The sequence below is a fragment of the Kogia breviceps genome, chromosome 6 (assembly GCF_026419965.1).
Source record: "Kogia breviceps isolate mKogBre1 chromosome 6, mKogBre1 haplotype 1, whole genome shotgun sequence".
Lineage (NCBI taxonomy): Eukaryota > Metazoa > Chordata > Mammalia > Artiodactyla > Physeteridae > Kogia > Kogia breviceps.
In genome coordinates this window covers 140,251,798-140,277,801 of record NC_081315.1, presented here as the reverse complement: position 1 = coordinate 140,277,801, position 26,004 = coordinate 140,251,798, and positions in this window count along the sequence as shown.

Genomic DNA, 26,004 nt, shown 5'->3' with positions numbered 1-26,004 from the left:
GTTCAAAGCACTCAGACTATCTCAGAGTGGCTTTGCTCTGAGAGCAAGCACAAAATTTATTTGATGCACCCTTTCCTTCTCCAGTGTCTACAATTTGCGTTCTAAATGAAAGATAGGAAACATACACATCAAGATCTTTTTTTGGAACAAAGTGTGGAATACAAATGATGCTAGCTTAAAATTGCTTAAGTGCTTGATTTCTATCTTCCCCTCAATTTTTATGTTTTCTGTTGCCTTATGAGAATGAAGAATTTCTATCAGTTAAAAAGAGAAATGCTTGTTTTGGATGTGACAAATTTCAAAACAATAAGAATCATATCAAAGGACTGCATTATCACATAATCAGGGGGTGGGGATAGCACCTTCGATACAGCACCAACTGCTTTGCCTTTTCTTACTAAAAAGAAGTTAATGGCTACTTTCTCAGCAGCTCTGTTAGATGCTTAGGTGCTAATGTTTCTAATTGAAAGGGGTAGAAGTGCCACAGCTCTTTTAGGGACACTAGTGCTCAAAGAAGCTAGTGTATTATTAGCTTTTACATGACTCACTTTTAATATAGCTAGTCATTAACCAAGACTTACTCTGGGGTTTTCCTTTTTTAAAAGCACTTTATATTTTGGCTTCTAAAACTAAATGCTTTGTTTTTGGGAGTCCCAGAAAAATATATTTTTTGTTACTGTAAAAGAATAGAATAGTGGAACTTTGGTCAGTGTATCAGTGATATTTTCCCCCTATAGAAAAGCCGTGAGAAATGTGTTCCACTATCATAAGACCACCTAAAAAATAACAGTATTGTTTGGTTTGTAATAAATACAGAGATCTAAATAGAATTTTACCCGTGTATTGTTTTAAATTAATGTCCAAGTATTTTTATAATCCTCATTTTAGAATGTGAGGACTCTATTATGATCTGAGGTAGGTATTTATTACTTTTTGTTTTGTTTTTAATTTGTTTTTAATAAGGAATTGCAAAATCTTGTAGGTGCTGATCGTTTGACCAGTAGGTGGCAGCATAGCTCTTTGGTTGCTCGGAAGAAATGTTCTCTAAAGTAGTCAAAAGAACCCTTCTTTCGATGATTAAAAAAAAAAAACAAAACTTTTTCTGTATGCTGCATATGCTCCTTTTATTTTCACACCATATTCATGCGTGGGTATAAAATATTTATGTATTAGTTTTAGAGAAGGTTAGCAATCTGCCTTATCAGATAGATTCTGTGATATGTAGACTGTATTTACAATATAATTTTGATTTTTAAATCAGAACATTTTAGACCATAAAGCGACACTTCTAAACTCACTACTTCACCCTTATCATTTTACATATTAAAAAAACATAGAGTCCCAGAAAGATAGAGTGATGTGACCAAGATCAGCCACAGGTAGTTTCAGGAATCAGTTCATCCTCCTCTCTCAATAAAAACTTATCTGCAACAAATTTTCTTTTGCACAAATGTTGAAATCTGAACTACAGAGTGTAGACAGCTACTCATATTTTATTTTGTTCATATTTTAAAGTAAAATCTCTCTCTCTCTCTCTCTTTCTCTCTCTCTCTCTCTCTCTCTCATTTGGTAAGTTTAGATTAAACTGTATGGAAAGACCATTGATAAGCGGCAGTATTTTTTTCCTGACCACTGACATCCTTAGTCCAATAACAACATCAGATTAGGTGACTAGACAATGCCAGCTGATATGACAGTTTTAAATGATGAGATGTTATCTTCTTAACCACTTGTCTGTGATCTTTCAGAATTTTTATAGTTGTTCTTCAGAAGGTATTTCTCTCTCTTAGTTTAAAGGCAAAGTTGTTACTGTGGGAAAGGACCCTAACAAACTGCCCCTCCCTTACCTCTTAGGACTGGTGCAGCTCCTTCTGGTACTTGTTTCACTACAGCACACGGACTCCAGGCCGTTCCTAGAGGCTGCCAAACATATTCCAGGCCAGACCCGAGCTTTTGCATTCACTGAAGCACACTGGCTTCAGATATCATCCAGGACTGCTTGCTTGCCTTCTTTACGTTTTGGCACAAATATTACCATTGCGGGGAAAGTACATGGTTATCTTAAATAAAATTACAACTGTCCCCTTGTCATTTTTCCAATCCATATTATCTGCTTTATTTAGTAGTTCTTTTGGCTATTCTAAATTTGAAAACACTTCTTCCCAGCAACCAAAGAACTATACTATTATCCACAGAGGCAAACAATATATTTTATTTATGTATTTGTTTGTTTGTTTATTGTCATTTATCCCACTAGACTATAAGCCTCAGTGTGCCCCAGACTTTGGCTATCTTGTTTTCTTCTGTATCTCCAAAACCTAGAATAGTCCCTGGCAAATAGTAATAACTCAACAAATTGAACGTTGGATTTTTTTCTTTTACAAAAAATAAAGCTCCTGGGGTCCTTGGAAGGAAGCTGTAAACAAGAGGATGCTACTTTTTAAGGTCTAATTAACATAGAGCTTATTTCCTAAATTATTTGTAATTCATACAAAGTATTACACGTCTTGTTTTGGCAAGTTCCTACATCTTTGCTAGTAATTGATGACTATTGCAAGGAAAAATAAATGAAAACATTAACAACGTATTATGCTTTCCAGACATTTGGTGAATTTCTTTTTTTCCTTCTTATTCTATTTTTACTTCCTCGTCTTCTCTTTTTAAAATAATTATATAATAAAATACATGAGGTCAAACTAAGGAAGACATGTTGGAATTTTAATCATCTCAAGTTTAGATACAGAAAAATAAAATATGGGGTTTATTCTTAATCCTGAGTCATAGTATTGACCTTGACAAATGTGTTAATGTGCTACCCAGCCTGAGGTGAGCAACTGCAAGTTTTGTGTGCACACCCTTATTTGACTAGAATGCTCCTTGGTTGTGAGAAGGCTTATTTGCGTGACTAATCACATACCATTGGTACCTTGTGGCTTTGTGACTGTAAACCACCTAATCTAGGCTACAAATCAGTGGCAAGTGATGTCAGAAGAAATAATGCTAATGATGTGTGTGGCATTTTTCCTGTTAAGTGAATATTGATCCAGGGTTCTCACGTTCAGTTTGTAGGGAGAGTTCTATTACATGAAACACTGTCTTATGGAAAACATAGATACCAGATCCTTTGCTTTGGGGTTATTCCAGACCCTCATATGTGTAAAATGCTATAATCTATAGTGAGAAAAATATATTAAGCAAGCTTAATCAGTTCAAATGAAACTCACGTACCCCTATTCATTTAAGTTCAATGATAATGAATTTTTATTATGAAAGAAGGAAACCTTTTATTCACACAAACTACCTATGAACACATTAATTGCTCCAATAATAGGCTTGTTTATGATGTTACCACCAACAAAGAACTAATAAAAAGGAACTCTCATTGTCACAAAAATAAAACTGAATAAAGTAAAATGTATATTTCCTCATTTAAATCATGAGCAATTGATATTGCTCACTATGAACTATTTTTCTTAAAAAGAGTGAAATGAAAGAGTGGATCATGAGATGAAGGCAGTGTTACATCCATATGCACACATGGCCAGTTCCTTCAGAAAATAGTATGGGGAATGAGAAGTGAAGAGCTATCAACATGTCTAAAATCGCTCTATCTTGCCTGGAAATGAGATCTGGATACTTTATATAGCAAGGCAATTAGCCACTAGCCAGTGTCCAGAAATGTGGAAGAAATGTGATGCAAAAATGGTAATGGTATCAGAAATGTCCATTTTTATCTAAAATTTGAAGAATAAAATGAATTCACAAAGAATACGTTTGCATTACAGAGGCATACACTTTTTGGAGTGGTATTTACTATGTGAATGATCATATGGCACCCTGTCACTTCAGGTGTTTTAGAGAAAAGGGCTGGATAAATTAACCAGATGATGTGGAAAATAAGCCAATAAGCCACCTGTAGTTTTGTTTGTACAACAATAGCATACACATATAGTTGATGTCTCTGATTTTAGACATCACAATCTGTAACACCTGTAAACATAAAATGAATATCCGTAGTAGCCTCCTTTGGTTCCAGCTATGCAAATTAACAGTGTTTCCTGGGCACAGAGCTTAAATGGCACTAGGACTCTGCATGACAGCAATCATGCAGAGAACACACTAAGGGTTTTTGGAAAATTTAAAATATGGCCCCTAGCATGAATATTACCAACTTTCCTCATGGAATAAAAAGAATGTTTTTTTTCTTAGATTAGGAACTTTAAAACAAAGTCAATTGTGACTCTTCCATATTAAAATTATTATTAGACATTATAGTCCTGAACAAATGTAGATATGAAATTTATTGAAGAAATGAATATTTTCATATCATGTTTTGAAGCATATTCTACTATGCTGCTGTATTATATTCCATTCGGACCAATGTAGCATTCATCTCTTTTATACTAATGATTTGTTTGTTTCTGTCTTCTCCTGTGAGCTCTTGGGCAATGAAACTGGTTTTCTGCCATTTGGGGAGTTCAAGTAGCTAATATAGTGGCTGGCATGAGGGTATTATTCATGAAATGTTTATTACATGGACCATAAATATTCTGCAAATTATTTTCCCTTTTAAAGCTTTTTGAGATGTATAAAAAGTAAACAAGTGAAATATTATAACCATTCACAAGTTATTTTAATTTAAATGATAGTTATAAACTTTTGTAGAAAAAAATTTCATTTATTTAGTCTTCATTTGCTTTTCCTATTTCTTTTCTCCCCTTTGTTTTAAATGACAATATATAAGAAAATGAAACCATTTTCCTCAAGGCATGCCATTTAAAGGGCTTTTTTACAGTGATTTTGATACACGTTTATGAGAAAAATGTGAAAATATTAGAAACTATCTCAGTACATTTTGAGAAAGTGATTTATAGTTGCTAGTTTTACTTCCTTTTTTATTCTTTCTGACCAGTAAGCAAAGACTTTTGAAATTAGGTTATGTCCTTTCTGATATGTGTCATATTTGAATCCAAATACATATATACTTTTATATTACTTGCCAAAAATAACACCAAGATAAAAATGATTTGTTTTCTACATTTTTTTTTCCCTAAAGTTAAGACCCTTTGTCATCATGTTTCCATGTAATATTCAGAACACAAAAGTCTGACTGTGGAAATGATCACATTTCTTTGTTAATATTTGTATTAGTAATTAGTTAAAATAAGACCCTTATTTAAGAAAAGTAAGTGAAGAAACAGAGCCTTAAAAGAAGAAGGTCTTGCGAAAATTAAAAAGGGGAACAGAGTCTATGCTTGCATCATTGAATTACTTTTGTGTCATACTTTTAAATGTCATTAAAATGAAGGAGAAAATCGAACTTACTTCTTGTTAAAATTGTTTCGAAGCGTCTTCTCTTTCTAAATTAATTTTGCTGTGAGTATATATGTACTCGTAGGCCTTACAGAACACTGTCTCACAATTGGTATTTGCATGTTTTAAGGCTCTATCTTGGGCTTCTTTAATTACCTCGGGAGAGACGGGACTAGCCTGGGAGGCATGGTGCTCTTCATCCCGCTCCCTTTGGCCACCAGTACTGGATTGCAATTTTCTGTGGATCCATCAGGCGTAGGCACCTATCTTTTCAAATATACTAAGTAGACAATATTTAACATCAAATGTTATAAAGTTAATACAAAGGGTTTGGTAAGAAAATAATTAAAACATACTATGCAGTCAAATTTTATATTTTTTAAATTTAAAGATGAATAAAACTACAAGTTATATACATAGAGAATCACTTTTGTGATATTAACTTATAATTCTTCCTCTCTAGATGTTAGTGTGGCTCTTAGTGGATATGGTTTGACACAGAATCATTATGGTCCCTTTCAGCCCCTCCACTGCTTTCATCTTCTGTTAATCCTTTCTTATCTCCTCATACCAACCTATATCTTCCTTAAGTCTATCGGTTGTCATTGAGAGGGAAGATATTTAAAAACAGTCATTCATTTTATTTTTAAATACTTTCCTCCTAATGTTCTGAGTTTTACTGCAGAAATCCAAGAAATTCTAGAAATTAAGAAGGTACTTTGTAGGTCATAGTAGCAACTTCCTTTTAGAAATTTTGAGTTGTGTGTTTCTTGAACGTTTTTTGCGTATATAGTACATAGGCAAAAACAATAATTTTAAAATCACTGTTGTTATCAGTATCCTCATCTCATCTACATTGACTTGTTTTGATAACAAAGATATTGATTGAGAACAAGTTCATGAAAGATCATGAAACCAGGAGTGTTTATAGCATAGCTATCCAAGACCTACCAATAAGATAAGAACTATTCAAGGATAAAAAAAAACTCTTTCAAGTCTTCTTAGACAAAATTGAGACTGTGGAATATTAACGAAACTACTCTGGGACTAAAATATTTAATGTATTATTCGGGCAAAGAAAAATTGGCAATGCTTCATGTGCTTTGCTTCCTTAAAATACAAGTGCTTCAAATAAAAGAGTATTTGGGCCACGTCTTCTCAATGTTCAGCCTAGTAGCTGATTTTTATTTCTTTTTTCCCCTGTATTTTTAAAAAGATATCTTTACTTAGCCATTTCATCTTTTTATTTGGCGTTGCATGGGTGATTGATTGATGGTTGGTGACATCATATAAATCACAAACTGGGGCAAAATGAAATGGAAGGAATCTTGTCCTCATTACTTGACCTTTACTTTAATGCAACTCTTATCAGACTGCCACTTAGTTTTGGGAATATACTGAGAAATGCAGTGCCTGCCCTCAAATTATATTAAAAAAAAAAACCACTCAGCACACTTAATATTCTCCTATAAGTAACGGTTATTCGTACACTGTTGTTTCTCTTTGTGGTCATATGAAAGAATTATCCTTGTTTGTGAGTTTCTCCATCTGTAACAATGATTTTTACATTACTAGTGTGTAAATGGAGGAATATAGCTTAACTCACTGTTCGTTAAAATAGTAGGAAATGCCTAGAAAACAGTCAATATGATATACAAATGATTTTCCAGTTGGCCCAGTGCTAAAAAGCACAGATGCTTTACCTTTCACAAATGCTTTGCCTTTCACATGTAAAAATGTAGTTGAAATTCGATTCATTCACTTTCAAATAATTAAAATATACTGATTCATTGCAATGCATTAGAAAAAGAAAAGTCATCATTGGGTAAATTTTATAGGTAGTAGATTATTAAAGTATTTAATAAATATAAATATATTTAATTTATTTATGGTAACAGTTGCTACCATATTCACACTTTTTAAAAAATTGAATCTAAGGTAAATCATGTGCTCTCTGTCTGGAAGAATTAAGGTAATTGTGAATAAATATTTGTCCAGTATCATTTTACACAAATATGTAATACTTCAGGTAGTTGCTGAAAAATAATTATTTTTTCAAAATTGTTATGAATAGTTTATTTTCAAAGATAGAAATTTTTATTTAAAATTGAAGAATTCAAAATTTCTCTTATAGCCATTAAATGGAACCAGACTTGTTTTTTCAGTTTAGATAATGTTAAATTTCAGAAAAGACATGAGGCAGACAGATGTTTCCAGGCTTTGGACCACAGTCAGTGAATGACTGTGATTTTGAAGAAAGGAGAACAAACAAGGCAAGCCCTGCATGCACTCAGGCTTTTGACTCAGGAGACCTCTCCCACAGTGCAGTATGTTGCAGTCCAACCAGAGTACAATAGCCTCACTGAGCTGAGAGAGAATATTGGAGTTTAGGGCAACTGAAGTGGTTGAAATTAGTAGGGCAGGTACTAGAGAGAAGAGAATGCAGAGGTCTCAGAAATCTAGAGAATGTTCCCCATGTTTCCATGATTGAGGGACAATTTGTACATGTGCAGAGGGCCTACTAGAAGGTTAGTAGAGAGTCATTGCTGCAGGGGACCAAGAGCAGACAGAATTACCAGATATTGTGAAGTGCTGAAAGACAGAGTTCTAGCCCAGTCAGGTGCAGAGTCCTCCCCAAATTCCTTATACATTCAGTTGAGACTGTAGAATCTTCAAGCCTTGGGAGAAAAAAAATATGCCTTTGAATATGAACCACATCCTGGGACTAAGGAAAAAAACTAAAATAGCTGTATTCTAACAAAGAATAAAAGCAAGCCTGGGAGTCTGGAAGTAATGTGTCAGTAATTTAACTCCCTAATAGAACAAACAAACCTATATACCTTTAAAGGTGTTGCAGTCTCACTGAAACATACCATACATAGCATCCAACATATTAAGAAAAAATGACTGGATCTAAAGGGAGCAGTAATTTGTAATCCACAATTAAAAAATTAACAAGCATGCAAAGAGGCAAGAAAATAACCAATAACCAGTAGAAAAATCAATCAATAGTAACAGAAAAAAATCGTGACTAAGATGATAGAATTAGCACAGAGATGTTAAAATAGCTTCGATCATTTCATTGCATATGTTAAAGACTACATGATGAATAAAGAAATAGCATATGTAAAAAAATCACTCAAACCACTAGAGATTTAAAAAAACATGCAAAATGAATGAAAAATACACCAAATTTGATTAAGAGCAGACTGGACACTTCACAAGGTAAGATGAGTGAAGATGCAAAGAGAAAAAAAGACTATGAACAGAATTTCACATTTTCTGTGAGGCATTATCAGTAAATCCAACATTTATGTAATTCGAGCACCAGAAGTTGGAGAGGCAGGAAAAATTTAAATAAAGGCAGTTTTTTTCAAATTTGATGGCAACTACATGCTCACAGATCCAAGAAGCCCAACTAACTTCAAGCAGAAATATCAGGAAAGAAACTGCACAAGGAATATCATAATCAAATTGATGAAAATGTGTGATAAAGAAAAATCATCAGGCAGAAATAAAAACTATGACTTACAAAGGAATAAACATAAGAGTGACAGCAGGCTTTTCACCAGAAACCACACCAACCAAAAGATAGTAGAAGGTTATTTTTAAACTAGCGAAAACAAAAAAACAAGGAACTGTTGACCTATATTTCTATAACCCCCAAAAAAGTACCTTTCAAAAATAAAAGTATTAATTTCTAGCTTAAGAGCATGAGGAGTTTTGCTGACCTGGTCTCCAGTGAAATTGATGGAAATTATTTGTAAAAACAACCATTTAAAGGCTCTGGAAATAGTACTAAGGGCAAACAGAAAATGAAGAAACATCTATTCAAGAAAATGTATAAAAATTCAGTAGGAAAGGCAAGAGTCTGTGATATTTGAGCCAAGATCACTCCCTCCCTTCTCTCTCCCAGCTCAGCAAGAAAGAGACTCCAGACGGCTGCAGCCATAAGCAGGACTCCCCTCTCTTCCCAGCTCCCAGTCAGCGGGCTTTCTTCCCAGGAGAGGCGTGACTTCAGTGTTTCTCATCCTGCCCTTAAACACTTGTTGCTGAGGCTAAATCACACGTAAGTGCAGTCTAGACGAGGGGGCTTCCTTCGTCTGTGCAACTGCCACTTGTGGAATGGAGGCTTTACTTTGAGTGTGGTGTGTTGAGAACACTGGGGCTCCATAGCTCTTCCTCCAATTTGTGAAGTAGTGGATTCACATCAGAGAGGCAAGCTGAGAAAATGGTGGACTGTTGCCTGCCCCTCCACTGAGTCAACTCCAACAGCAAAGGTGTTACTCAAAGAGAAGCTTTCCATTGTCCCATCCCCAGCTGTTTCAGAGATTTCTGCCTTTGGGTAAAAGCAGGATGTAAAATAGGTAGTTCCTAATCTCTTCTCAAAGAAACTGGCTTCTTTTCCAAGAGTATGGAAAAGTTTAAACCTAAGGGCACTCTCAAAAGCAGTTGAGGGTTTTTTTTTTTTTTTTAAGTACATCACTCTTTTTTTAAATGTTTTTATTTTATTTTATTATTTTTGGCTGCATTGGGTCTTCATTGCTGCATGCAGGCTTTCTCTAGTTGCGGTGAGTGGGGGCTACTCTTTGTTGTGGTGTGTGGGCTTCTCATTGCAGTTGCTTCTCTTGTTGTGGAGCACGGGCTCTAGGCGTGTGGGCTTCAGTAGTTGTAGCTCTCAAGCTCTAGAGCACAGGCTCAATAGTTGTGGCTCATGGCCTTAGTTGCTCCATGGCATGTAGGGTCTTCCCAGACAAGGGCTCAAACCCATGTCCCCTGCATTGGCAGGCAGATTCTTAACCACTGTGCCACCAGGGAAGCCCAGCAGTTGAGGTTTTCATGAAAAACAATTGGGAGGAGATTGGTGGCTTCAATGAAGATACAGGTTATACTGTGGGCCTGCTAGTTTGCAGGAGGAAACTCTGGAATAATACAGCTAGGAGGAGCACTTGAAACAAATATCAATGCTGATTTCAGAAATTATCCCCTCAAAGGAGACAAATTTGACTGGATTAGTTTGAAGAGTAATTTTGCCCCAGGGCCTTACTGGAAATAATAGAAAAATTGTCCAGAGTGGCAATTAGTGGAGTTTCACAGATAGGTGGGTTATGGGAGAGAGTGGAAGAGAGTCCTACCAGTGACACTGTCATGCCATGGTGACTGGGGGTATGATGAACACTGACTCTTTGAGGAGAAATATCAGGGGCATAACACTGTTGGGGTAGGGGAAAGACTTCAGTAAAATAATCCAGCCAGTCACTAAACAAACAAGTGAATTGTAATAATAAATCCAGGAGGAGGGACAGTAGCTGAGAGTACCCAGAGTTCCTACAATATATTATCTAAAATGTCCACTTTCTAATAACAAAATATGAGACAAGCCAAGAAATAGGGAAGTATGACCCATAACTGGGAAGAAAAGCATGAGAAAGCAACTGCCTATAAGAGCAACTAGATGTCATATTTAACAGCAAAAGACTGTAAAGTAGTTATTAAATGCATATTTACAGAAGTAAAGGAAAGTATGATTGAACAAGTGAAGGAAGGTAGGATGACAATGTTACATCAGGTAGAGAATATCAGTAAATACATAGAAATCATAAAAGAGAATTTAAATTCTAGAGTTGAAAAGTTCAATGACTGAAATAAAAATTTACCAAAGGGGGACTCAACAGTATATTTAAACTGGCAAAAGAAATAATTAGCAAACTTGAAGTTAAATTGATTGAGATTCTACACCAAAAACTAGAGAAGAAAAAAATGAAGAAAAATGAACAGAGGCTCAAAGAAGAATAGAGGAGCAACATATGTGTAATGGGAGTGTCAGGAGAGGAGAAAGAAAAAATATTCAAAGAAATAATGATTGAAAACTTCTCAAATTTTTTGAAAAATAATAACCTATACAACCAGGAAAGCTCAACAAACTCCAAGTAGGATCAAAGTAGATTTGCAAAGACCCATCATAGAAAAATTGCTGATAATAAAAGACAAGGAGAAAATCTTGAAAGCAGAAAGAGAAATAATAGCATATCATTTACAAGAGAATTCCAGTAAGATTAACAACTGACTTCTCAGCAGAAATACCTGAGGCCAGAAGGCAGGGAGATAATAGATTTAAAGTTCACACACACACACACACACACACACACACACACACAAAATACCTGTCAATCAAGAATCCTTGGGAGGGAGGGTGATGCAAGAGGGACGAGATATGAAAACATATGTATATGTATAACTGATTCACTTTGTTGTAAAGGAGAAACTAACACACTATTGTAAAACAGTTATACTCAAATAAAGATTAAAAACAAACAAAAACAAACAAACAAAAAAAAGAAAAAAAAATCCTATATCCAGCAAATCTATCATTTAAAAATTAAGGTGAAGGACATCCCTGGTGGTCCAGTGGGTAAGACTCCATGCTCCCAATGCAGGGGGCCTGGGTTCAATCCCTGGTCAGGGAACTAAATCCCACATGCATGCTGCAACCAAGAGTCCACATGCCACAACAAAAAGATCCCACATGCCACACCGAAGATCCTGCATGCCACAACTAAGACCTGGCACTGCCAAAAAGAAAAAATAAAAATAAAAAAATTAAAATTAAAATAAAGACTCTCCCAGATAAACAAAAACTGAGAGAATTTGTAGCTAGCAGAACAATACTAAAGTGCTTCAGGTTAAAAACAGTGACTCCAGACAGTAATACAAATTCACATGAACAAACACAGAGCACCTAAAGGTAACTGAATAACTATAAAGGAAAATTTAAGGCATATTTTCCCCTTTTTTCTATTAACTATTTTTAAAACCAATTAAAGTTCAAAGTAGATTTATTAACAAAGAATATTTCAAAAGATAAAATATGACAATGCATTTTTGATTTGTTGAAAGGAAAACTCAATCTTAGATGTGTAAGAATCTAATTGCTTCAAAACATATAAAAGAAAATGACATAACTCCAAGAAGAAACACAAAAATCCATAAACGTAGTTGTGGATTTTAATTATTGAAGTCCTCCTACTTATTGAAAGAAAGAGGAGATAGATAATCTGTAAGTGTATAGAAAATTTGAGCAATACTACCAAACAAAATCAAGCAAACTGACCACTCTACAAGAGCAAAACACACATTCTTTCAAGTATATGTTGCACATTCACCAAAGTAGACTATATGCAGTGCAATAAAAAAAAAACCTTAATAAATAAAGAGTAGTGAAAGAAAAGTGGCATGGATGAACCTGTTTGCAAGGCAGAAAGAGAGGCACAGATGTAGAGAACAAATGTATGGACACCTAGGGGGGAAAAGGGGATGGGATGAATTGAGAGATTGGGATTGACATAATACACTAACTAATATGTGTAAAATAAGTAGCTAATGAGAACCTGTTGTATAAGCACAGGGAACTCTACTTCACTTTGCTATACAGTAGAAACTAACACAACATTGTAAAACAGCTATACCCCAATTTAAAAAAAAAACAGTAGTGAAATTATACAAAGTATGAATTCTGGCTACAACAGAATTATATTGAAAATCAGAAACAGAACTGGAAAATCACCAAATATGTATAAATTAAGTAAAATACTTCTAAGTAATCCATGGCCAATGAAGACACACAGGAAAATTAGAAAATATCTTTAACTAAATTAAAATGAAAACATATCAAATTAGCAGGTTATACCTAAAAGCGTTCTTAAGGGGAAGATTATGATATTAAAATGTTTATGTTAAAAAAAATCCTCAAATCAATTATCTTAGCTTCTACCTTAAGAAACTAGAAAAGGTGAACCAAAGTGTACCTATCATATGTATAAAGAATAAAATAAGACATATAAGAGTAGAAATCAGTGAAATAGAAAACACAAAAGTGAAATGAAGGACTTGTTTTTTAAGATTAATAAAATTAATAAACCTCTAGCTTATCTGAATAATAAAGAGAAGATGCAAGGCGGAGCTTCAAGATGGCAGAGGAGTAAGACATGGAGATCACCTTCCTCCCCACAAATACATCAGAAACACATCTGCATATGGAACAACTCCTACAGAACACCTACTGAACGCTGGCAGAAGACTGCAGACCTCCCAAAAGGCAAGAAACTCTCCACGTACCTGGGTAGGGCAAAAGAAAAAACAGACAAAAGAATAGGGACGGGACATGCACCAGTGGGAGGGAGCTGTGAAGGAGGAAAGGTTTCCACACACAAGGAAGCCCCTTCTCAGGCGGAGACTGCAGGTGGCGGAGGGGGAAGCTTCGGAGCCGAGGAGGAGAGTGCGGCCACAGGGTGCGGAGGGCAAAGCGGAGAGATTCCCGAACAGAGGATCGGTGCTGACCATCACTCACCAGCCCGAGAGGCTTGTCTGCTCACCCGCTGGGGTGGGCGGGGCTGGGAGCTGAGCCTCGGGCTTCGGAGGTCGGATCCCAGGGAGAGGACTGAAGTTGGTGGAGTCAACACAGCCTGAAGGGGGCTAGTGCGCCACGGCTAGCCGGGAGGGAGTCTGGAAAAAGTCTGGAGCTGCTTGTCTCTTTGTTTCCTGGTGCACGAGGAGAGGGGATTAAGAGCACTGCTTAAAGGAGCTACAGAGATGGGCGGGAGCCACAGCTATCTGCGTGGAGCCCAGAGACAGGCATGAGATGCTAAGGCTGTGCTGCCACCACCAAGAAGCCTGTGTGCAAGCACAGGTCACTATCCACACCACCCCTCCAGGGAACCTGTGCAGCTCGCCACTGCCAGGGTCCCGTGATCCAGGGACAACTTCCCAGGGAGAACGCACAGCGTGCCTCAGGCTGGTGCAACGTCACGCTGGGCTCTGCTGCCACAGGCTCTCCCAGCATTCCATACCCCTCCCTCCCCACAGCCTGAGTGAGCCAGAGCCCCCGAATCAGCTGCTCCTTTAACCCTGTCCCGTTTGAGCGAAGAACAGATGCCCTCAGGGGACCTACACACAGAGGCTGGGCAAAATCCAAAGCTGAAGCCCAGGAGCTGTGCAAACAAAGAAGAGAAAGGGAAATTTCTCCCAGCAACTTCAGGAGCAGCGGATTAAATCTCCACAATCAACTTGATGTACCCTGCATCTGTGGAAAACCTGAATACACAACGAGTCATCCCAAATTGATGAGGTGAACTTTGGGAGCAACGATATATATTTTTCTCCCTTTTTCTCTTTTTGTTAGTGTGTATGTGTATGCTTTTGTGTGTGATTTTGTCTGTATAGCTTTGCTTTTACCATTTGTCCTAGGTTCTCTCTGTCCTTTTTTTTTTTTTTTTTTTAGTATGGTTTTTAGCCCTTGTTTTCATTGGTGGATTTGCTTTTTGGTTTGGTGGCTCTCTTCTTTCTTTGTTTTTTTAATTACTTAAAAAAATTTTTTAATAATTATTTTTTATTTTATTTTATTTTCTTCTTTCTTTCTTTCCTTTTTTTTCTCCCTTTTATTCTGAGCCGCATGGATGACAGGCTTTTGGTGCTCCAGCCAGGCATCAGAGCTGTGCCTCTGAGGTGGGATAGCCAAGTTCAGGACATCGGTCCACAAGAGACCTCCCAGCTCCACGTAATATCAAATGGCGAACATCTCCTAGAGATCTCCATCTCAGCACCAAGACTCAGCTCCACTCAACAACCAACAAGCTACAATGCTGGACACCCTATGCCAAACAACTAGCAAGACAGGAATACAATGCCACCCATTAACAGAGAGGCTGCCTAAAATCATAATAAGGCCACAAACACCCCAACAAACACCACCAGATGTGGACCTGCCCACCAGAAAGACAACATCCAGCCTCATCCACCAGAACACAGGCACTAGTCCCCTCCAGGAAGCCTACACAACACACCGAACCAACCTTAGCCACTGGGGGCAGACACCAAAAACAATGGGAACTACAAACCTGCAGCCTGCGAAAAGGAGACCCCAAACACAATAAGTTAAGTAAAATGAAAAGACAGAGAAACACACAACAGATGAAGGAGCAGGTAAAAACCCACCAGAACAAACAAATGAAGAGAAAATACAGAGTCTACCAAAAAAATAATTCAGAATAATTTTAGTAAAGATGATCCAAAATTTTGTAAATAGAATGGAGAAAATGCAAGAAACATTTAACAAGGACCTAGAAGAACTAAAGAACAAACAAACAGTGATGAATAACACAATAAATGATATTAAAAATTCTCTAGAAGGGATAAATAGCAGAATAACAGAGGCAGAAGAATGGATAAGTGACCGGGAAGATAAAATAGTGGAAAGAACTACTGCAGAGCAGAACAAAGAAAAAAGAATGAAAAGAATTGAGTACAGTCTCAGAGACCTCTGGGACAACATGAAATACACCAACATTCGAATTATAGGGGTCCCAGAAGAAGAAGAGAAAAAGAAAGGGACTGAGAAAATTTTGGAGAGATTATAGTTGATAGTTGAATACTTACCTAATATGGGAAAGGAAAAAGTAAATCAAGTCCAGGAACCATGGACAGTCCCATACAGGATAAATCCAAGGAGAAACGCACCAAGACACATATTAATCAAACTATCAACAATTAAATACAAAGAAAAAATATTAAAAGCAGCAAGGGAAAAACAACAAATAAGACACAAGGGAATCCCCATAAGGTTAACAGCTGATCTTTCAGCAGAAACTCTGCAAGCCAGAAGGGAATGGCAGGACATATTTAGAAAGATGAAGGGGAAAAACCTACAACCAAGATTACTGTACCCAGCAAGGATCTCATTCGGATTTGAAAGAGAAATTAAAACCTTTAGAGACAAGCAAAAGCTAAGAGAATTCAGCACCACCAAACCAGCTTTATAACAAATGCTAAAGGAACTTCTCTAGGCAGGAAACACAAGAGAAGGAAAAGACTATAATAACAAACCCCAAACAATTAAGAAAATGGTAATAGGAACATTACCATTACTATAAGTGGATTAAATGCTCCAACCAAAAGACATAGGCTTGCTGAATGGATACAAAAACAAGACCTGTATATATGCTGTCTACAAGAGACCCACTTCAGACCTACAGACACATACAGGCTGAAAGTGATGACATGGTAAAAGGTATTCCATGCAAATGGAAATCAGAAGAAAGCTGGAGTAGCAATTCTCATATCAGACACAATAGACTTTAAAACAAAGACTATTACAAGAGACAAAGAAGAACACTACATAATGATCAAGGGATCAATCCAAGAAGAAGATATAACAATTGTAAATATTTATGCACCCAACATATGAACACCTCAATACATAAGGCAAATACTAACAGCCATAAAAGGGGAAATCGACAGTAACACAATCATAGTAGGCAACTTTAACACCCCAATTTCACCAATGGACAGATCATCCAAAATGAAAATAAATAAGGAAACATAAGCTTTAAATGATACATTAAACAAAATGTACTTAATTGATATTTATAGGACATTCCATCCAAAAAAAACAGAATAAACATGTTTCTCAAGTGCTCATGGAACATTCTCCAAGATCATATCTTGGGTCACAAATGAGGCCTTGGTGGGCTTCCCTGGTGGCGTAGTGGTTGAGAATCCGCCTGCCGATGCAGGGGACACGGGTTCGTGCCCTGGTCTGGGAAGATCCCACATGCCGCGGAGCGGCTGGGCCCGTGAGCCGTGGCCGCTGAGCCTGCTCGTCCGGAGCCTGTGCTCTGCAATGGGAGAGGCCACAACAGTGGCCAAAAAAAAAAAAAAAAAAAAAAAAAAAAAAATGAGGCCTTGGTAAATTTAAGAAAATTGAAATCATATCAAGTATCTTTTCCCACCACAATGCTGTGAGACTAGATATTAATTACAGGAAAAAATTCTGTAAAAACTACAAACAAATTGAGGCTAAACAATACACTACTTAATAACCAAGAAATCAAAGAGGAAATTAAAAAATACCTAGAAGAAAATGACAATGAAAACACGGCAACCCAAAACCTATGGGATGCAGCAAAAGCAGTTCTAAGAGGAAAGCTTATAGCAATACAATCCTACCTTAAGAAACAAGAAACATCTCAAATAAACAACCTAACCTTACACCTAGAGCAATTAGAGAAAGAAGAACAAAAAAACCCCAAAGTTAGCAGAAGGAGAGAAATCATAAAGATCAGATCAGAAATAAATGAAAAAGAGAAGAAGGAAATGATAACAAAGATCAATAAAACTAAAAGCTGGTTCTTTGAGAAGATAAACAAAATTGATAAACCATTAGCCAGACTCATCAAGAAAAAAAGGGAGAAGACTCAAATTAGTAGAATTAGAAATGAAAAAGGAGAAGTAACAACTGACACTCCAGAAATGCAAAGGATCATGAGAGATTACCACAAGCAAATATATGTCAATAAAATGGACAACCTGGAAGAAATGGACAAATTCTTAGAAATGCGCAACCCTCTGAGACTGAACCAGGAAGAAATAGACAATATGAACAGACCAATCACAGGCACTGAAATTGAAACTGTGATTAAAAATCTTCCAACAAACAAAAGCCCAGGACCAGATGGCTTCACAGGCGAATTCTCTCAAACATTTAGAGAAGAGCTAACACCTATCCTTCTCAAACTCTTCGAAGATATACCAGAGCAAGGAACACTGCCATACTCATTCTATGAGGCCACCATCACCCTGATACCAAAACCAGACAAAGATGTCACAAAGAAAGAATACTATAGGCCAATATCACTGAATAACATAGATGCAAAAATCCTCAACAAAATACTAGCAAACAGAATCCAGCAGCACATTAAAAGGATCATACACCGCGATCAGGTGGGGTTTATCCCAGGAATGCAAGGATCCTTCAATATATGCAAATCAATCAATGTGATACACCATATTAACAAATTGAAGGAGAAAAACCATATGATCATCTCAATAGGTGCAGATAAAGCTTTTGACAAAATTCAACACCCATTTATGATAAAAACCCTCCAGAAAGTAGGTATAGAGGGAACTTTCCTTAACATAATACAGGCCATATATGACAAACCCACAGCCAACTTCGTCCTCAATTGTGAAAAACTGAAACAATTTCCACTAAGTTCAGGAAAAAGACAAAGTTGCCCACTCTCACCACTATTATTCCACATAGTTCTGGAAGTTTTAGCCACAGCACTCAGAGAAGGAAAAGAAATAAAGGAATCCAAATCTGAAAAGAAGTAAAGCTGTCACTGTTTGCAGATGATATGATATTATACATAGAGAATCCTAAAGATGCTACTAAAAAACTACTAGACCTAATTAATGAATTTGGTAAAGTAGCAGGATAAAAAATTAATGCACAGAAATATCTTGCATTCCTATACACTAATGATGAAATATCTGAAAGTGAAATTAAGAAAACATTCCCATGCACCACTGCAACAAAAAGAATAAAATATCTAGCAATAAACCTACCTAAGGAGACAAAAGACCTGTATGCAGAAAATTATAAGACACTGATGAAAGAAATTAAAGATGATACAAATAGATGGAGAGATATACCATGTTCTTGGACTGGAAGAATCAACATTGTGAAAATGACTCTACTACACAAAGCAATCTACAGATTCATTGCAATCCCTATCAAACTACCACTGGCATTTTTCACAGAACTAGAACAAAAAAATTCACAATTTGTATGGAAACACAGAAGACCCCGAATAGCCAAAGCAATCTTGAGAAAGAAAAATGGAGCTGGAGGAATCAGGCTCCCTGACTTCAGACTATACTACAAAGCTACAGTAATCAAGACACGATGGTACTGGCACAAAAACAGAAATATAGATCAATGGAACAGGATAGAAAGCCGAGAGATAAACCCATGCACATATGTCACCTTATCTTTGATAAAGGAGGCAAGAATATATAGTGGAGAAAAGACAGCCTCTTCAGTAAGTGGTGCTGGGAAAAGTGGACAGCTACATGTAAAAGAATGAAATTAGAACACTCCCTAACACCACACACAAAAATAAACTCAAAATGGATTAAAGACCTAAATGTAAGGCCAGACACTATCAAACTCTTAGAGGAAAACATAGGCAGAACACTCTATGACATAAATCACATAAGATCCTTTTTGACTCAGCTCCTAGAGAAATGGAAATAAAAACAAAAATAAGCAAATAGGACCTAATGAAACTTAAGCTTTTGCACAGCCAAGGAAACTATAAACTAGACGAAACGACAACCCTCAGAATGGGAGAAAATATTTGCAAATGAAGCAACTGACAAAGGATTAATCTCCAAAATTTACAAACAGCTCATGCATCTCAATATCAAAAAAACAAACAACCTAATCCAAAAATGGGCAGAAGACCTAAATAGACATTTCTCCAAAAAAGATATACAGATTGCCAAAACACACATGAAAGAATGCTCAACGTCATTAATCATTAGGGAAATGCAAATCAAAACTACAATGAGATATCATCTCATACTGATCAGAATGGCTATCATCAAAAAATCTACAAACAGTAAATGCTGGAGAGGGTGTGGAGAAAAGGGAACCCTCTTGCACTGTTGGTGGGAATGTAAATTGATATAGCCACTATTGAGAACAGTATGGAGGTTCCTTAAAAAACTACAAATAGAACTACCATACAACCCGGCAATCCCTCTACTGGGCCTATACCCTGATAAAACCATAATTCAAGAAGAGTCATGCACCACAATGTTCACTGCAGCTCTATTTATAATAGCCAGGACATGGAAGCAACCTAAATGTCCATCAACAGATAAATGCTTAAAGATGATGTGGCACATATATACAATGGACTATTACTCAGCCATAAAAAGAAATGAAATTGATTTATCTGTAGAGAGGTGGATGGACCTAGAGTCTGTCATACAGAGTGAAGTAAGTCAGAAAAAGAAAAACAAATACCGTATGCTAACACATATGTATGGAATACAAAAAACAAACAGAAAAATGGTCATGAAGAACCTAGGGGCAAGGCTGGAATAAAGACACAGACGTACTAGAGAATGGAGTTGAGGATACTGGGAGGGGGAAGGGTTAGCTGACACAAAGTGAGAGAGTGGCATGGACATATATACACTACCAAATGTAAAATAGAATGCTAATGGGAAGCAGCCACATAGCACAGGGAGATCAGCTCTGTGCTTTGTGACCACGTAGAGGGGTGGGATGGAGAGGGTGGGAGGGAGGGAGACTCAAGAGGGAAGAGATATGGGGATGTATGTATATGTATAGCTGATTCACTTTGTTGTGAAGCAGAAACTAACACACTATTGTAAAGCAATTTTACTCCAATAAAGATGTTAAAAAAAAATGAAGAGAGAATGCAAATTTCCAATATTATTAATGAAAGCAGAAACATCACTACAGATTCTACATTAAGGGATTGAGAAGGGAATATTATGAACAACATTTACGCCAACAAATTTGATGTTAGATGAAATAGAAAAACTCGTTGAAAGATATCAACTACGAAAGCTCATCCAAGAAGAAATAGATACCCTGAATAGCTCTATATCTACTTTTAAATACTGGATTCGTACTTTAAAATGTTCCCAGAAAGAAAATTTCAGAGCTAGGTACACTGAATGATGAATTCTACCATTTAAAAAAGAAATATTAACGGTTTCATACAAACACATTCAGAAAATAGAGGAGCAGCAAACAGTTCGCACTTCATGAATACAGATGCAAAATCCTTAAACATAGTTTAGCAAAGTTAATCCAGTAATTTATGTAAAAGAAATAAAATTTGCATAAAATTTGTAAACAATGTAATTCACAGTATAAAGAGACTAAACTATAAAAATTATATGATCATCCCAATCGGTGCAGTAAAAACATTCAAGAAAATTCAACATATATTCATGATAAAACTCTCAGCCAACTAGAAGTACAAAGGAACTTCCTCTAACTGATAAAGTGTACCTATGAAAACTTACAGCTAACATGATGCTTAATGTTGAAAGACTAAATGCTTTCCCTCTAGTATCAGGAAAAGAACAGGTATTTTTCCCTTAAAACTGTCTAATAAAATGTTCTTAAGATCTTGCTATTTTGTTACACCTTATCTATCAATTATTAACATTTCATTATTATACAATGAAAGGAACACAAAACTAGTTTAACTAGTTAAATGGGTTGTCTAACTGTCTAACTTAGTTAAGTATTTTGGTTCAGTTTAGGAAAGACATTAAGGAAAGGAAAGAATTTTGTTCCAAGGACTGAGCTTGATGTTAATATACATTACATATTCAAGTTTTTCTCAGGCTTTTATTTCTATATATTTTGTTCAAATTTTTATATTCTAGTACTGCCCAGTTTTTTGAAGATTCTCGAGTGTTTATGTTCAGTGTTATATGTAATTCTATACCACATTCCATTTAGAAATCCAAACATACAGAATAGAGAGAGAACAAGAAGGAAAAAAAAAAAAAGCCCAGAAGCCAAAAATATGAACAGAAAGTAATCTAATTTTTTAGATTATACAGGTGAAGATAAAGATATAATTGGACCAGAAAGTTCCAACTGGACAATGAGAATTTGAGGAATGAGAATTAGGCTCCTGGAAGAGATGGGCGTTCAGAAATGGTATGAATGGTAGGGTGGCAGATTAGGTGGTGTTTCACCCAGATTCCCTCCAGTCTCCAGGCACCCATCCTCCAGCTGCCAAGCATATAATCTTGATGGCTAATTGTTCACAGCTCTATTCCTGTCTTAGTCACAGGAAAATGCTTCACTCAAGGCTGTTCACCTTTCTAGGAGGGACCAGAGATTGGCTGATGTGAGGATACAAAGGCCTGATCCTTTGCCTAAATTTGGAACGACCTGAAGGGCGATCCCAGCTGCAGAGCTCCATGTAGGATTAGCTGGGATCTTGGTTGCACAGCGCTACATTAGTCCCTCTGTCTAGTCCTGCTTTTCTCACTTCCAGACAGGTCTGTCTCCCAAGACTACTCCCCAGTAATCATTCTGCATGGAAGTCCCTGTTTAAGAATCTGTTTCCACAGGACCCAATGTAAAATGAATGACCATTGAATTGATACCTGTGGGAGAGTGACTTTTCAGGTACATGGTGCTGTTCTGAAAGGGCTAACTTTTCAGTGAATTGAGTAGAAGACAGAGTGTGACTGGGGCGTGTGAAATGAGCAGGATCACCAGAAAGACAGTGGAACTGCTGAATTTAAATAATAAATACTTGCTTAAATTACTAAATAGGAAGTAAAGTTAGCTTGCAAAAATCATTTCTTTAAAAAAAAAGTGGAACAAAATCATTTTACAGTTTGACACTTAGGTCCTGTGACTGCCAAGTACACCCTGGCAGTATTGGCACTGAAGCCAGGGCAAGTTTAAAGAGTGCCAATGGGAAACGCTGGTGCCAAGCTAATGCTGAAAATTGCTTAAGCTGAACACTAATGCCAGTTTGCTTTTGCATCATAATACGGTAAAGAAGAAGCTAAAATTCAGCTTTTACATGATAAACATTTTTGATGTCCACATCTGGTTCTTTCTGAACTTGTCATCCATCCCTCCTCACCCCTCCTCCCGTATATCTTCTGGGAATGATTCCAGCCACCTAGTTTCTAAAACAAGAAATCTGAGAGCCAATTTAGAATCTTACTCACATAATCCTTACATGCATTCCCCACATCATGCCCAAGGTGGGTGCTACCTCTTTATTAACGTTTGAATTCATTCTTCTTTCTCTCCAAGTCCATTGTTGCTTTTATGATTCTGACCAGTATTTGCCAGATTATTTCACAGCTTTCTTACAGCTAGTATCTTCCAAACCAAGCTCAAAATTATTCCCAGAATGAATACTCTAAATGCAAATTTAATCATGCTATCCTTCTATAACATGTTCAGTGTCTTCTATCTTTTAGACACATCTCAGGCTCCTTAGCACATGACAGAAGGCTCCAGTCCTGTCTATACATTACCTTTCTAGACATTTATCTTCTCATCAAATCTTATGGCCCAACTACATTATACTACTTTCAATTTCCTCAAATTTTGGCCTACTCACATGATAACTCCTCTTCCTAGAAAACCCACTACTTTGGGTATCAAAAAGCATTGTCCTTAAGAATGTGGTTTGGAAAAAATTATAATTAGCTGTCTTTTTAAAAAATAGAATTTGAATAGCTTTAGTGGGAACATGTACTCTCCAGTTGACTTTGGGACCCCCGTGACTTTTATGATACCAAGGCAAGTTGCTTAGATTTATCAGTATTTGTCTTGCAAGACTGTTCCTCTGAGTGCCATTTGAAACTTCCCTGACTGTATTAGTTTTATTTAAGTTTCCCTCCTCTTAAGGACTCCTATAAGTACCTTAAAATAAATTTTTTACAATAGCATTTTCAGTAATCTTCTCATATTACCTACATTTTTCATATTACCTTCATTTCCTTCATTTTCCTTACTGACATTTTAAGCATAAGAATATGATATATCTGATGAACTAAAATTTTGATAATTCCATCCAATATTTTCTTTGTATTTTGATATCAAGCCCATCTATATGGCATCTTATTTTAAGTTACTATTAAATGGCTGTTAAGTATAGAACAAATAAATCTATATCATCACTTCTCCATTGGGGGTGAGCTTGTCTTCCAGGGAACATTTGCAATGCCTGGAGACATTTTTCGTTGCTACAATGAGGGGTGGAGGAAACTACTGGCATCTGGTGGATAGAGTCCAGTGGCACCGCTAAATATCCTATAATATACAGTACAGACCCTCACAACAAAAAATTAACCAACGCAGTATGTCAAGATTGCAGAGGTTGAGAAACCCTGATTAATAAGGAAACAAATGTCTCTTAGGCTCAGGAGTCAAACTATTCCAGTCCAGATCCTGCCTCCACGTGGGGAAGTGTCTGGTGTGATGTTGGCCAGTTTACCTGTTCCTTAGTTTTCTTTAAAAAATGGAGGTAATGACCATGCATCACAGGGTTATCATCAGAATTAAATGCTTGAAACGGTACGTGTATATAGGTAACAATTAAAATTTTTAATTATTATTCTTGTCATATATTATAAACATAGTTTTATTGCTTGCGAATGTATGTGACTTTTCAGTCACAAAATTGTTAAGTCAAAGCAATGTTGCCAGAATCCATTTACCTTGTTGCAATATTCACTTATATATCACTGTGATTTACTTTTGTTTTAATTAAATACCACCTAAGTTAGTCATGTTTTGTTTTCTTTTTCTCTTCTCTCCAGTCATGCCATCACTAGGTCTAAATTGTTAGTGTTTTAGTTATATAACAAGGGAAAATTATACCAAACAAATAGATCTAGTGTTTGCACAAGGCAGAAATGACATATAATTTGATCCAGGCTAATAACTGGAGATAGTTGACTTAAGTCTGATGAGTATCATGAGATTGCTGAGCTTTCGAACAGTAACAGCATTCTAAATTCCCAAGCAAAGGAACCATTTACACTTGTTGGTCACAAAGTCTAAAATATCAGTGTATACCCAAGTATGTTTTCAATATTATAATTTCTGTCTTGTTTTTGCAATAGTATTAAAAATCTTATAATTTACTGGCAAATTCTTACATTTTCTGATGTGAACAAATAAACAGTTACAAAGCAAATAATTTTGCACTCACATGGGTAGTTAATATAATATAAACTTAAAGTTGAATCTATCCTTCCTTCAAATAATGAACTGTATGAAATTTTCTAGCTTCCTACCTATTTGTAAGCTTTTTGATAAAATATTTATTGTCTATTGAGGCACTGGATACTAAAAAGAAAAAAAAATGTTTTGGAAGTCTTTTCATAATAAAAATGCAATTAATCACATTTAGGGAATTTCCGGGGAAACATATGTATCTTTCTTAATAGTCAATAACACAGAAACAGTGGGAACCATCACTTATCGTTGAGTGAAGTTTATTAAGGACTGTGTGGGAAAAATGTGGATCATTCCCCAACCTAAATACTGTGTTTTGATTTAAAGAAGCTTCACTCCACTTGGAAAAAACAAAACGAAAAAAACCAATGTTTTCTAAAAGTGCTATAATATGTCAGACCAAAATATCGGTTTGCAGTACTTTAGATGACACATAAAAAATTCACAAGACTAGTATATTCACAAGGCTATCTAGTATGTAATAGACATGGCTAGATACCTGATATAATAGATTTTTCATCTTTAATGTTGATTTTACAAAACTGTAAAACTTTGTAGACATATAAGACAAAGACAGAAATAACATTTGAGAAAAGAACAAGAAAAAAGAAGCACCTTAATAGAATCAGGGTTTTGTTTTATTTTGTTGTTGTTTGGGCTTTTTGTTTGTTTGTTTTATTTTTTGGGTCCAGACCTCAATATATTAACACACGCATTTATCTCTTCTATTTCCCCAAATCACTACAATTAAATGAAAGAATCACCTGTTCTGAGGAAAGCTAGTTGCCATGTCGTGGGGACCCTCAAACAGCCCAATGAGAGGTCCATGTAGCAAGGAACCGAGGCTTCTTGTGAGTAGCCCTTTAGATATTGGTATTTCCTGCCAACAGCCATGGAAGTGAACCATCTTAAAATCAGATTCTGCAGCCCAGTCAAGATGACTGCAGTACTGGCCAACATCCAGACCACAACCTCCTGAGGTACACTGAGCCAAAACCACTCAGTTAAGCTACTTCTGAGTTTTTGACCTACATAAACCAAGAGATGACCAACATTTGCTGTTTCAACTTGCTAAG